At 46.1% G+C, this 13,874-nt stretch overlaps 1 protein-coding gene across 3 annotated transcripts in view; it reads left to right on the top strand.

The window, feature by feature from the left end:
- Positions 1-13,874, top strand: part of LOC141094764 (uncharacterized) — a 169,140-nt gene that overhangs the window by 129,585 nt on the left and 25,681 nt on the right. The gene's annotated exons all lie outside the window — the stretch shown is intronic.

Raw genomic sequence — 13,874 nt, 5'->3', positions numbered from 1 at the left:
GTTCTTCAACCGGCGGGATGTGGAGTCCCATCTGAGGAAAGGGCATCCAGATAGAGACCTGCAGCTTGGGGAGTATGTGACTTTCACCCGGCATGAAGGACTCCGGGGGTGGTACGCCCTGAATGTACGACGTATCCCTGCAGAGTTCATCGAGAGGTACCTGCCATCGAAACCAGTCAATGCCCCTCCATCCACCGGTACCACTCAGACTGCTCAGGTACCTGATCCTAGGAACCAGGCTGCTCTTGCAACACCTCCAGTTCAGCAGCCCAAACCAAAGATCCCTGGCTTGACACCGTGGGAAGAGGACTACCTAAAAATAGTCAATGATTATCTCGAATATGGTGATGGTTCAGCTTCCTGAACCCCAGGAGGGGACCACAATTGAAAAATTACATTTACTAAATCTCGTTACCCGTTACCCAGGAGGGTTTGTTTGCACCAGTTGTGCCTTGTTTGCTATCATGTTTTTCCGGTAGCACTTTTGTTGCCTGCTTTTGATTGGCGGTGTTTTTCTACAAATGGAACTGTGGAGATCATGAACGCTGTGTGAGCCAAAACTTTCTTGTAAATAGTTTGCTCCCCTTTGGGTGCTCTCTCTTGGTTTTACATAAAGAGACTCTTTGCGAAGATAATGTTTCTGCATGGACACATTTTTCGAAGAATGATGTCTACCTCAAGGGACACTGCAAGAAAGCCCGGCTGGGAGCAGTGTTCAGCACCTTACAAGAATTTTGAATGTTTTAGGATAACGTATTTGATAATGTTATGTCTTATGAAAAGTAAATGTCTTTTATAGAATATTTGATACAGAGAATTAGAAAAGTTTTGAGATAGAATGTGAGAATTGAATAAAGACTGAAGAATTGAAAGTGACAGGTGACAGGCCAAGCGTAGATGGTCAGTGTCTTGCGTCCAGTAGAGAGAGCAAAAGAAAAAGAGAGTAACTGATAGAAAATGTAATAAAGAAAATGTGTTGAGTATAGCACTTTGAACTAGGAATTGCACTTAAGTAAATTTTTGATGCTAAGATAGGAAGTTAACCTGTTTGTAACGTTTAAGAAATGTGCCTCCTACATTAGGAAGATTAGATAAGTATTGTTGAAAAGCATTTGAAAATTTTTTTGTGTGTTCCTGTATTGTACCTTTTGTTGTCTTACAGCCCGCGGACGTGCTGTGTTTAACGGGGGGTATGTGGCGCTCCTGAGGCTTCAGTCGCCACAGAGGTACTGCACCTTCTCCTAAGGTGTAGTGCCCCACCATCCAGGTAGGCTGGGAGCTCCTTTCCGCATTCCAACACCTGCACCCCACACACAGGATAGTTCAGCAGGGACCCATCCATGCTTTATGCTGGAAAGGTCATAGGGTGCCTTTTGTGGTCCCTGGCTTCATAACACGAGAGGTGCTGGGGAGGCGGGTGGAGTTAGCTATAAAAGAGAGGGAAGAGTGAGAGTTAGTAGTTAGTTGGTTAGAGGAGAGAGAAGAGAGAAGATAGGTGTCTGAGGGACGTGCTTCAGCAGGTCCCAGTGATCTGGGCTGCTGGCACGAGAAAGACCAGAGAAAGAGACTGATAAGATCGATAACCTAACCTTCCATAAGAGAGAAACAGATCGGAACGAAGGAGAATAGAAGGACGGTGGGAAGCAGGTTGAGAAAGAGAGAGAACCCTTCCAGTCCAGAGAGCGCAAAGGCCGGGGCCCAGTTGATTGAATCTTTATGTCCGGCAACAGACACTGGAGGAGTAGTGAGCCGCTATCGCCTTGCTCCCATCATAGACTTGGGACACAACAGCAACTGAATAGAGAGCCGGGACGCAGAGTGGAGTCCCCGATGCAGGCTACAGCTGTCTGTCATACTAGTAAAGACTAGGAATACCTAGAGAGAGGCATTCTAGGGTAACTAAGTACTGGAGTGCTTCGCACCTAAAGGCGCATTGGAGGAGTCGTTCAGTAAGGTACATGTTGACGGAGTGTGGAAGGGAGAATCCTATCCTGCCTGGAGGTTGGCTGGAGCCCTGACCTGGAAAAACACAGTACGGAGGCAGGCAGTTGTGTGAACTGCAAACAGTGAGTAAAGCTTTGGAACCGCATACTCTGGTGTCCTCCAGTTATTCCAGCACCACTACACCTGGGTACCAGCCTCCATACCATTCTGCGCCTCTCCTCATCCATTGCACCTACACTGCCCTGGGACTACAGCTCCACCTGTGGGGAGCTATACCATCTCTGCTGCACCACACGATCAGTCCCAGCGGATCTGCATGCAGCGTTGGCTTACCACCTTACTTGCCAAACACTACGGGTGGTGTCACGAACTATTCATATAAACTTTAACACCATTAACATCACAGCCATTGATATTGGGCGCCCAGGGCCACGGACCGGGTCACCGCTGCTGCGACACATTCCCGCCTCGACAATGGCCCAGGACCGAGTACTCCGCTGCCCTGGGTGTGCGAGGGCAACCCAACAGTATATGGGGATTCTATGGGGGTGACAGCACATGGGGATTCTATGGGGGTGACAGCACATAGGGATTCTATGGGGGTGACGTACAGCACATAGGGATTCTATGGGGGTGAAGTACAGCACATGGGGATTCTATGGGGGTGACGTGCAGCACATGGGGATTCTATGGGGGTGACGTGCAGCACATGAGGATTCTATGGGGGTGACATGCAGCACATGGGGATTCTATGGGGGTGACTTGCACATGGGGAGGCTATGGGAAGGCTGTATACTGTCATGCAATATATGGGGAGGCTGTGTGGGGTTTAATCAATATATCGGGAGGCTGTGGGGGCTCATTCTGTACATGGGGAGGCAGTGTGGGGCTGATGCTGTACATGGGGAGGCTGTGTGGGCCAAATGCAGAATATAGGGAGGCTGTGTGGGGCTCATGCTGTACATGGGGAGGCTGTGTGGGGCTCATGCCGTACATGGGGAGGTTGTGTGGGTCTCATGCTGTACATGGGGAGGCTGTGTGGGGCTTATGCCGTATATAGGGAGGCTGTGTGGGGCTCATGCCGTACATGGGGAGGTTGTATGGGGCTCATGCTGTACATGGGGAGGCTGTGTGGGGCTCATGCCGTATATAGGGAGGCTGTGTGGGGCTCATGCCACATATGTAGTAGGCTGTGTGAGGCTCATGCTGTATATAAGGGGCTGTGGGAGGGTTAAAGATATATAGGGGGGTGTCAGCATACTTAATTCTGCTGAATATTAAGTGATACAATTAATATTAATAAATTAATATTGAGTAGAATTAACTTCAAGCTATTGGTTCGGCCCTCCACAACAGTCATGGTCTCTCATGTGGCCCCCTCGGGAAAATTAGTTGCCCACCCCTGCCTTAAAACATTCTCTCTCTCATTATTCTGGCATTTGGCAAATATTAATAATTATGGTAATCCTAACTTACCTAAAACAGGAAAGGTTTATTCTAATTTCATGTCAAATATTGAGAAAAACATGCATATGTGCCTTTTTATATTGTGTATGTAAACTTCTAGTTTCAGCTGTATATGTTCAACAGAAATATCTCTGCGTTACATATAGGTAAATTGTCCAGTGCTGTGTGCTTGCCCTCTCGGCTAAAAATTTCCAACCAGCCCCTGATTAGAACTACAGTACCTCTAAATTATACATGTGTACAGCAAAGTCTCAACAGTGCACATTGATCACTGCAGGTTTTCGTGGGCCCTGGTCGAAAGAGACTCAGTGGGCTCCTCTAACACATACCACATTTCATGATGCACAGATACAGCAGAGAAATATATGTATAGTACAACGTCAAAAATTTCACTTACTTCTTACATTACATGAGTGATATCTATTGTAAATTCTACAATAGCTCAGATACCGGCGAATCCTAGCAGTGAACAATGAGTACCATGGGGGATTTAAAAGTCTGCAATCCAAGTGGCTGCAGACTTTTCATTTTGGATTGGACAGTATACTCCTCTATACATTATTATAGGCACCACATAGTCCTCCGTATAGTATTATGAGCACCACATAGTGAAAGCAAGCATAGAGACACTTGCACTAAACACAATGTACGTGTAAGCAGATGGACCAGTCTCGAGGTACCTCGCTTGCGCCTGTTGCGGAACTGTCGGGGCTGTCACCATTGTTGTCTGGGGGAAGGGTTTGCAACCCGGACTGACCTTTGCACTTGACAGCAGGGGGTGTGACTAAGATAAAAGAGCCTGGGCGCGGGAAAGAGCGGGGAGACTTGGCGGGAAGACACAGCGTGCAGCAGGGGAAGCTTGGCCTACGGAACATACATTTCTGTAGGCCAACATTTCGGATTTTAAAATCATTTTTTCAAACTGGTGTTAAAAAGTATTCTAATTTACTGAGATAATGACGTTTGAGATTTCATTGGCTATAAGCCATAATCATCAAGAATGACAAGAATAAATAGTTAAAATAGATCACTCTGTTTGTACTGATTCTATATAATATGAGTTTCACTTTTTGTATTGAAGAACTGAAATAAATGAACTTTCTGATGATATTCGAATTTTGTGAGACGCAATCGTATTTCTCCATACAAAATAGTGGAACCAATATAATGCTCCATACAGAATGGTCCCCATATACTGTATTGCACTATACAGAAAAGGCTCCAATACCCCTTATAATGCTTCATACAGAATGTGCCCCATATAATGCTCTATATAGAATGGGCCCCAATACCCCTTATAATGCTTTATACATATTGGGCTCCACATAATGCTTCAAACATAAAAAATAAATAATCAAATACTCACCTCTCCTCGTTCCTTGATGACTGCAGCTCCGGTCTTTTCTGCATCTTCTGACTCTCTGCACTGTTCAGTGCAGAGGGCATACTGCAGTGACGTCATTGCGCCCTCTGTCCCACAGAGTCAGAAGATGTAGAAGAGACCGAAGCTGTGGAGGAACAGGGAGAGGCAAGTATTTCAAACAGTTTAAAGCACAATGAAGGGTGAAGGGGGGAGCAGTGACAGCGCCCATGCTGGTACTGGGCTCCCACAATTCACAGGCCTCTTAGCATGCCATTGACCCTGATGGCAAGTGGCCTCCCCACACGCTCAGGGCCTCGGCTCTTGCCCGTGTGTGCTGGGAGGTGATGCCTACCTTGGTCCCTGGCACTGTTAACCCCAAACCTGCTGTCTGCACTTCCCCTCACCTTGCACCAGTGGTGCTCGCAGGTACGCAGGATGCAGTGTTGAGTCACGAGACAACTATGGTGCTTTTTAAGAATACGTTTATGGGACTTGATGGGACTTTCCTCAGTCACGGCCTGATCACCAAAACAGGGGTAACACAGGTTGCCCACGCAGGGGCTCTAAACAAGCAAACACAGTAATGCCGCACACGACTACTCCCGGCAATGGCCGGTCACTATAGGGCTGCAGTTTGGCCGACTACAGGTCCTTAAGTCTAGAGTCTACTTAGCCGTCCAGATGTCCCTCGTCGTACGGGCTGGTGGTCTTTCAGCGAAATAGTTGCTGGGCCCAGTTGCTGAGGTGTTGACACAGTCTTCGCGCTCTCTGGCACGCTGAGGACACTGGAGCCCCACAGGCCCCGGCGGAGTCCTTAGACGGATGGGCCTCAGCGCCTGGACCTGGGCAGGCGGCAGCGATGTATAGTGGCGAGTGACAGGCCACCTGCGCAGCTACCGGCTGCGACCGGGAGTCCACGATCAAGAGAGGCCCGGCTCCTGCTGCAGACCGGAGCCGGACAGTCGTGGTCACAAGGTCAGGGGAGGCGGCCACAGCCGCGGGCAGAGGGGAGGTGACGGTGGCCGCGGGCCATGCTGGGGCCGCAGTGGCCGCGGGATGGAGAGGGGCAACATGTCTCGGACGGCTCTCTGGATACCGTCCCTCTGGAGTCCTCAGTCGGCGTCCTCCCTGGCGATGGTGAGTCACTTTAGCTGGCAGTCGCTCCCACGCTCTCCTGCTGTGTCTGTCCCAGTCTGCTGACTCATCGTCTGGGGAATTCCCCGCCTCCTTTATACCGGTTCCTCCCCCAGCCCACCTGTCAGTCACAACGGTCCGTCCTCGAATCCTGTCCCCTGGGAACAGTTTCCCCCGGAACTCAGATGACGGCTCCTCTGGTTCTGGCCCGGACACTCCACAGGGGCCGTTCCTCCCACACACCTATAGGGTTAATTAAGAGTCGTGGCTTTTATATAGGAATAAATAGTGGCGTGCCGTCTTGTTATTTATCCTGCCGCCCGTGCGCCTGGTAATTATTAGCACAAGGGGGCGTCTGCTGAAAGAACAGTTTTCAATAGTCACGTTGGTTTCTAAACATTTTCTACCGAAAGGTCAGATCTCTAGAGAAGAGCGCCAAGCGGCTCTGTCACCGCTAAAGATTTTATCCGTCTGAGCTAATACCCAACCCAGCAGCTCTGAGCGCTCTCCTTCCCGGCTGATAAGACGCAGAAAGTAAAAATGTTTAATCAATACATTCATATTGTCTGTGCAGTGTCATTATGTGTAATGGGATGGATTGGAGGTGGCTGCTCAATGCAATCTCCAGCCATACACACCGGGACATGCGTCTGAGCTGAAGGAGGACTTTTCAGCTGCGGCTCCAGCTACATAGAAAGTTAAGTAATTCTGTTCATACTGTGCTTTACTTAGCATGTCACATCCAGAGCTGCATTTATAAACCTGCATAGAAATACCGCAAGTCTTAATGGTATGCATAAACACACATCTATCAGCTATAAGATTACAACTGTCTGCATAATACTGTGTAGGTGCATTCAAAACCACTCGGACCCGCCAAGGCATGTCCTCTGGAGGGGTCCGGCGGTAACTGACACCAAAATATTTGGAGCAAGTCCTCTACATTTTGTAAGTTGTGAGGCTGAGATCTGGGGAATTTGGGGACGAGTCTTAATCTTGTCCTCTTTATCATGTTCCTTGGACCCTTCCTGACCACTTTTAGCAGTGTGGCATTAGAGTTATGCTGCTGAAAGAGGAAACTGCTATTAAGGAATACCACTGCCATAAGAGGGGTACTTGGTCTGTAAAATGTTAGGGGAGGTGGTATGTGTCACATCCACATGATGCCAGTGTTAGGCTCATTTGGTGAACTGGATCCTCAAAGGCCAAGGTTTGGTTGGGTACTTGGGCCATGGGCATCCATGCAGCAGGCAGATGAGGCATGTAGGAAACTCAGACAGGTAATAGATGTCCTGCAAGACCGGGAACAGGAAGCAGAGGTACCAGGAGCCACAGGCAGACAGGAGATGTCCCGGAGACCACAGACAAACTAAAACACTTAATTCCAAGATGCAAGTGTGTGTCTTAGTAGGCCCTAATATAGGCTTGGATGGTCAACACATGAGAGCACACAAGTCTACTTGCAAAGCCCAACATGGAGCACAAAAAAGTAAAGCGGACTGGTATGAAGAGAGCAGAGCCCAGACCCGGGACAGGTGTGTAACAGCCAGGTCCCAAGGTTTCTTAGAAGAACATCTCTCTGCCACTGCCCCAAGTAAGTGAAGCACACACATCTGGGGTCAACATGATGTAAAAAAAAAATCCTAATTCACCAGACTATGTTGCCTTCTTCATTGCCCCATAGTTTATTTATTTTACTTGCTTATGTAGCACCAATAATTCCACAGTGCTTTACAGACATTATTGGCACTGTCCCCGATGGGGCTCACAATATACTGTAAATTCCCTATCAGTATGTCTTTGGAATGTGGGATAGTTCAGTTCTTATTCTCCAGTGCATCAATAAAGAAACTGACAATGGATGGGGTCTGTGTCTACAGAGCCCCAAACACACAAACTGCAATGTTCTATGTGATCTGACACCTTCCTATCATATCCAGCATTAGATTAGTCATATATGTCAGATTCACCATTGGGTGGGATCAGATCAAATGGACTAGACTTCTCTCCCACTGCTCATTAATGAGTCATCCATGATCCTGCCACCGGATGTCCTTCATTGGATCACTTTTGGTCTGTACCAACCACTATCTACCAGGAACACCGCACCTGACGTTTTGGACCCAGTCTACTAGACATCACATTTTGTTCCTTGTCAGAGTCTCTCAGATTCTTACAGTTGCCCATTATTCCGGCTTCCAACACATCACCTTCAAGAACTGAATATACAGTACTGGTCAAAAGTTTGGGCATACCAGTTCATGCAATGGTTTTCCTTGTTTTTATTGGAATGTGCACATTGTAGATTCAGATAGAAGGCAGCAAAACCACATATGAAAACATGAAATAAGGGGTAAAGAAGCACATGGGGAAAAAAACAGAATATGTGTTAAACCTTAGATTCCTCAAAGTGCCCTCCTTTTAGCCTGATAACATTTTTACACCACTTTTTTTTCAACCATCTTGATCAAGTCATCACCTGGAATGACTTCCAACAGTCTTAAAGGAGTTCCCAGAGGAGCTGAGCACTTGTTGACTGCTTTGCCTTTACTCTGTAGCCTTCCGATGAGCATAATACCATGTTTTCTCAGGTTACACCTACATATAATGATAATCACCATGAAAGAGGAAGAGAAAACATATATCCTGCTGGGGGAAGAAGAGAGCAGTGGAGATAGCGGTGCAATATGTGAGCGAATGTCATAGATTGCGAGAAAGAGGACTATGAAATGCCATGGACTTCTATGGCCCCCACCCTGGATCTGCCCCATTCACTTTCCCTATGCCATGGACTTCTATAGCCTCATCCTGGATCTGCCCCCATGCCCCCATCCACCTTCCCTATGCCATAGACTTCTATAGCCCCCATCCTGGATCTGCCCCCATCCACCTTTCCTACAGCCCCTAACATCCCTATAGTCCCTATCCCTTCTGTACACTTGCTTTGGCAAAACTAATGTGTATTTAGTCCTGACAATAAAGCTTCTTTGAATTGAATTAAATTGAAGTAAACTGCAAATTATTTGCTCTACTGTTCTTGAGACTCTGTTTCTATAGGTATCTCTATGTACCAGTACTCATACTAAGAGATTTCATCAGATAGTTTGACTCTACTGCAGAGGCACGTTTGAAGATTCCAGAAGGTTTATTTTCAAGCAGAATTCTTGTAGTTATGCACAATTATAGTAGGTAAAAAGATTATTCAGAACCATAGATGCAAGAAATGAACCTCATAACATGGCTGACATATACAGCATGAGGAAGAAGGGAGTGAAGCAAACAGGGAGAGAGGGAGGACAAACTTCTAAAAGGCAAACCTGATTACATAGCAGTATAACATAAGCAATACAATACTGAAAGATTCCCAATACATGGGATACATATGACATTATGTTATATGCTCCAATCACATCCAAAGCTGCATTCACACATCTACTGGAAGCCTCTGGGAATATAACTAAGGCTCTTTAATTAAATGACCATATCTTGTTGGGCAAATTTAATATTGCCTTGTTCAACCATCTTATACAGCTCTTGAGTTACAACAGGTCTTATGCTCTAGTCACATCCAGAGCTGTATTCATAAGTCTGCTGCTCGTGATATGGAATCAATCAGCACCTTGGGTTACAGATGTATCCCTAAAATGGTATCCCATGATGCACTGCAATTTAGTGACTGCACAGTGGATATAATAGGGTATGATATTCCATTTAAGCAGAGCACGGACAATGCAGAAGGCAGCAGGGAGAAGTGAGATGCTGCTGCCTGAGAGCTTACAGGAAAACAGAATAATATGGCCTATTTTTTAAGCACTGAAGTTGTCACTGTTGTGGGGGAACAAGACAGTCAGTTTTATGGCACATTATGGCTGTCACTGTTATAGTGGCAGTGTGGTTATTTCTGTTATGGAGGCACTGTGTCTGTCACTGTTATGGGGGACTTTTCTGTCACTGATATTGGGGCATTATGGTTATCACTGATAATGGGACACTGTGTCTGTCACTGTTATGGAGGCATTATGGCTGTCACTGTTATAGAGGCACTTTTCTGTCACTGATATTGGGGCATTATGGGTGTCAGTGATGATGGGACTTGTGTCTGTCACTGTTATGGGGGCACTTTCCTGTCACTGATATTGGGGCATTATGGTTATCACTGATAATGGGACACTGTGTCTGTCACTGTTATGGAGGCATTATGGCTGTCACTGTTATGGGCCACTTTTCTGTCACTGATATTGGGGCATTATGGTTATCACTGATAATGGGACACTGTGTCTGTCACTGTTATGGAGGCATTATGGTTATCACTGATAATGGGACACTGTGTCTGTCACTGTTATGGAGGCATTATGGCTGTCACTGTTATGGGCCACTTTTCTGTCACTGTTATGGAGGCATTATGGTTATCACTGATAATGGGACACTGTGTCTGTCACTGTTATGGAGGCATTATGGTTATCACTGATAATGGGACACTGTGTCTGTCACTGTTATGGAGGCATTATGGTTATCACTGATAATGGGACACTGTGTCTGTCACTGTTATGGAGGCATTATGGCTGTCATTGTTATGGAGACACTTTTCTGCCACTGATATTAGGGCATTATGGGTGTCAGTGATGATAGGACTTGTGTCTGTCACTGTTATGGGGGCAATGCTTTTCTAGAATAGTTGTGATGGGGGCAGTGAGATGTCTATTCTTCCTATCGAACACTAGAGTTAGAGCATCTCCCCAGTCTTAAATGGCTGATAGCGGCGAGCACTACCTCATATCCACCTGCTCTATAGCCAGCCTCAATGACTGATAACAGGGAACAATACATGACATTATTACACAACGCTATGTTAGGAAAGCGGTTTTAGGCTTTGTATCACGGCTCCATTAAGCCGACAGGTTATTCAAGGTGAACAAAATGGCGCTGTCCGCGGTGAGGCTTCTGGAAGTGCGTCACTTTCTTCTGCATTAAACTCTATTTTGGTTTTTCGCTTGCTGTCTATTTCGGTCGCCCCCCGGCACTGGGGAAGTTACGTTATCCCAGCGCCTTCTTCTTTTCAATGACTCCCATCAAAGCCATTTGCCGCATAGCGCGTCGGTAATTATTTCGCCGTCTGCAATTTGCAAAGAGCTGACACATTAATCCCAAATAAGGGCACAGGTGAGCCGCATCGCCGGCTCCGGCCGGGAAAGGGTTACCGCCGTTTCTTTTGTGCGCCTCCGACAAATCCCCATCCGGCAGATACCTGGGAGGAAATCTGGACTGTCAATTGCTTTTTCGGAAACAATTCAGCAGTTTGTGTCTAGACAGAGCTGAGATACGGAGCACAATGCGCCCCCTCCTCCCGCCAGCTCCCTCTGCGCGCCTGTCTCACTGCGCCTCGTGTCTGCTAATTACCCTGAAATTGTGCACTGAGAACCCCGAAGAGTTTCTTTGCTTGCAAATCTAGGTCATTTGACTGACATGTGTTTTTCTTCGGCACGGGGCGGGCGAGGGAAGAAAAGGGGGCGACAAACTGCAGACTGCGATTGTGTGAGATGAGGAATATGTCTGCCGGCTCCATTACATAACCGACCCTTGTAATCGCTCTGTAAAGGACATCTCCTGTACGGATGGGGAGGGGGCTGAGCGTTATCAGGGTCTTATGGGATATTAGGCGGCTTACTCATGATCTGCAGCAGATGAGAAAAAGCCTTCAAGAAATCCAATGCCTTCAATTTTTTTTTGTTTTAATTTACAATTATTTTTTTTTACTTTATTTTTTTTTATTTTCTTCAATTTTTTTTTCTATTTTAATTCATGGAATTTTTCCAAACTCTGCATTTTCTGTTCTGAGCCCCCCCCCCCCCCCCGCAGAAGTGATGGGGTCCCACTTTACTTTCCTCATATAGGATGATGCGAAATAATCAGGAGAAGATTTCAACGTTCTTGCGTAAGGTGTCAAGCTGGGAGGTTACACAGAGGAAGGAGCAGTCTCCCGATAGCGCAGAGTATTTCAGCAGAGGAGTGTGCCGGTATTGTGACAGGTGACGGACTTAGTTGCACAGTGGAAGGTAACAGGGTCCAACAGCAGGACAGAGTATTTCAGCAGACAAGTGTGATGGTCTTGTAGAGCGTGACATGCTGAGAGTTACATAGTGGAAGGAGCAGTCTCCCAGCAGCACTGAGGATTTCAGTAGAGGTGTGTGCTGGCATAGTGAAGTTAAAGAAGAACTCCTCCTCCCATTAAAATCTTTATCCTCTTAAATGGAACCTGTCAGGTCAAACCCAGCAGCATTCACCTATGTATGAGTAAATACCCTGCCTAACCAGCCTTGTATAACTTTTTAGGTAAAAATTAGGTTTAAAAACGCATTTTAAGAAAACACTGAAAAAACAGTCATAGGGTCCCATTAAAATTCAATACTTTATTAGATGCAAAAATGTAAAAATAGACACAGTACAACGGTAAGGGCAAAGAATGTTGTACACTCCAAGTGGTCACACAGAAAAATGGGCATTAGGACCGGACACCTCTGCAGCTACACATTTAGTATATTAATATAATAAAGTGATGTGGGCACTAATCACACACAGATAAATGGTCATAAGAAAATAGATCTAATTAGCACCAAAGGTAACCATCCATCCACGTAATGTTGGGGACACATCTGCAACTATGCTATAATAAGAGCAAGTGCTCATATAAGAAGATGCACTATATTGCAGGGACGATCGGCCAAAGAAAAGGTGCATACATGCTATCCTAACTCCCAGCATTTAAGAGTGCAGCAGAAACAAGGTTACTAATGCTTCAATCAGCCAAGCATCATCACAAAATGTTATTACCTGGATATGACAGGAGGTGTTAGCAGAGGAGCAGGACCGTCAGCCCTTCCCCGACGCGCGTTTCGGAGCAAACATTTATATTGTCTGTCTTTCCTATGCTATTGAGGGCTTAGACTAGTCGATGGGGCGTTATTTGCCCCAGACTAGTTAGCTCTATTTCTGGGTGTTCGCTTCGCGGCTTTAGAGGCGCAGTGCGTACGACCGGAAGCCATCATGACTAGTTTGGGAAACTAACGCCCCATTGAGTAGTCAAAGCCCTCATTAGCATAGGGAAAGCAGACATTATAAATGCTTTTTTAAAACATTTATTGAACTAAATAACATTACACAGGGCTGGTTAGGCAGGGAATTTTCTCATACATAGGTAAATGATGCTGGTTTGGAGGGCATGAGGGACCTGACAGAATCCCTTTAAAATATAGCAGTCATCATATTATACAGCACTGTGTACTTACAATTGCTCATTTTTCCCTTCCTACCCAGCTAATTATCTTTTCCATTAGGTCTATGACATCACATGATTAATCACTGATGCTGAATGCTGCTAAGCTCTAGGTAGAAACAGGAGGTTAATTTTCTCTGTATGAGTCTTGAGTCACTGCAAAAGTCCCTGGCAGGGGAGAGGAGGGAGCAGCTGGGTCAGGAGTTCAGGAGAGGAATGATAAATGCAGGGACCAGAGACTTCCTGTTTCTACATAGAGCAGAGGAAAAAGAAGAATTGGGTGGGTAGAAAGGCAAAATGAGCAATTGTAAGTACACAGTGATATATAATAAGGTGACTTCAGTGTATGAAAAGGATAAAAACTTTGATGTGAGGAGGAGTGCTTCTGTAACAAGCTCTCACAGCAACACAGAGTATTTTAGGAAAGGCGTTCACTGATATTGTGGGAGTTGATAGACTAAGAGTTCATAGTGGTGGGAACAGAGTCTCCCCGCAGCACAGAGTATTGCTGAAGAGAAGTGAGCTGGTCTTGTAGAAAGTTACAGAATAAGTTACAAAGTGGATTACTGTAGCACAGAGTATTTCAGTAGTAGATAGCATTTGTCATGTGGGAAGGATGTAATAGGGTTCTCCCAGCAGCACAGAGTATTTTAGGACAGAAGTGTGCTGACCTTCAAGAAGCTGCAGGAAGCTTTC

The sequence above is a fragment of the Dendrobates tinctorius genome, unplaced genomic scaffold, assembly GCF_039654945.1.
Source record: "Dendrobates tinctorius isolate UK_male_01 unplaced genomic scaffold, ASM3965494v1 ptg000065l, whole genome shotgun sequence".
In the NCBI taxonomy this organism is placed as follows: Eukaryota; Metazoa; Chordata; class Amphibia; order Anura; family Dendrobatidae; genus Dendrobates; species Dendrobates tinctorius.
This window is presented reverse-complemented; position numbering and strand designations above follow the sequence as displayed.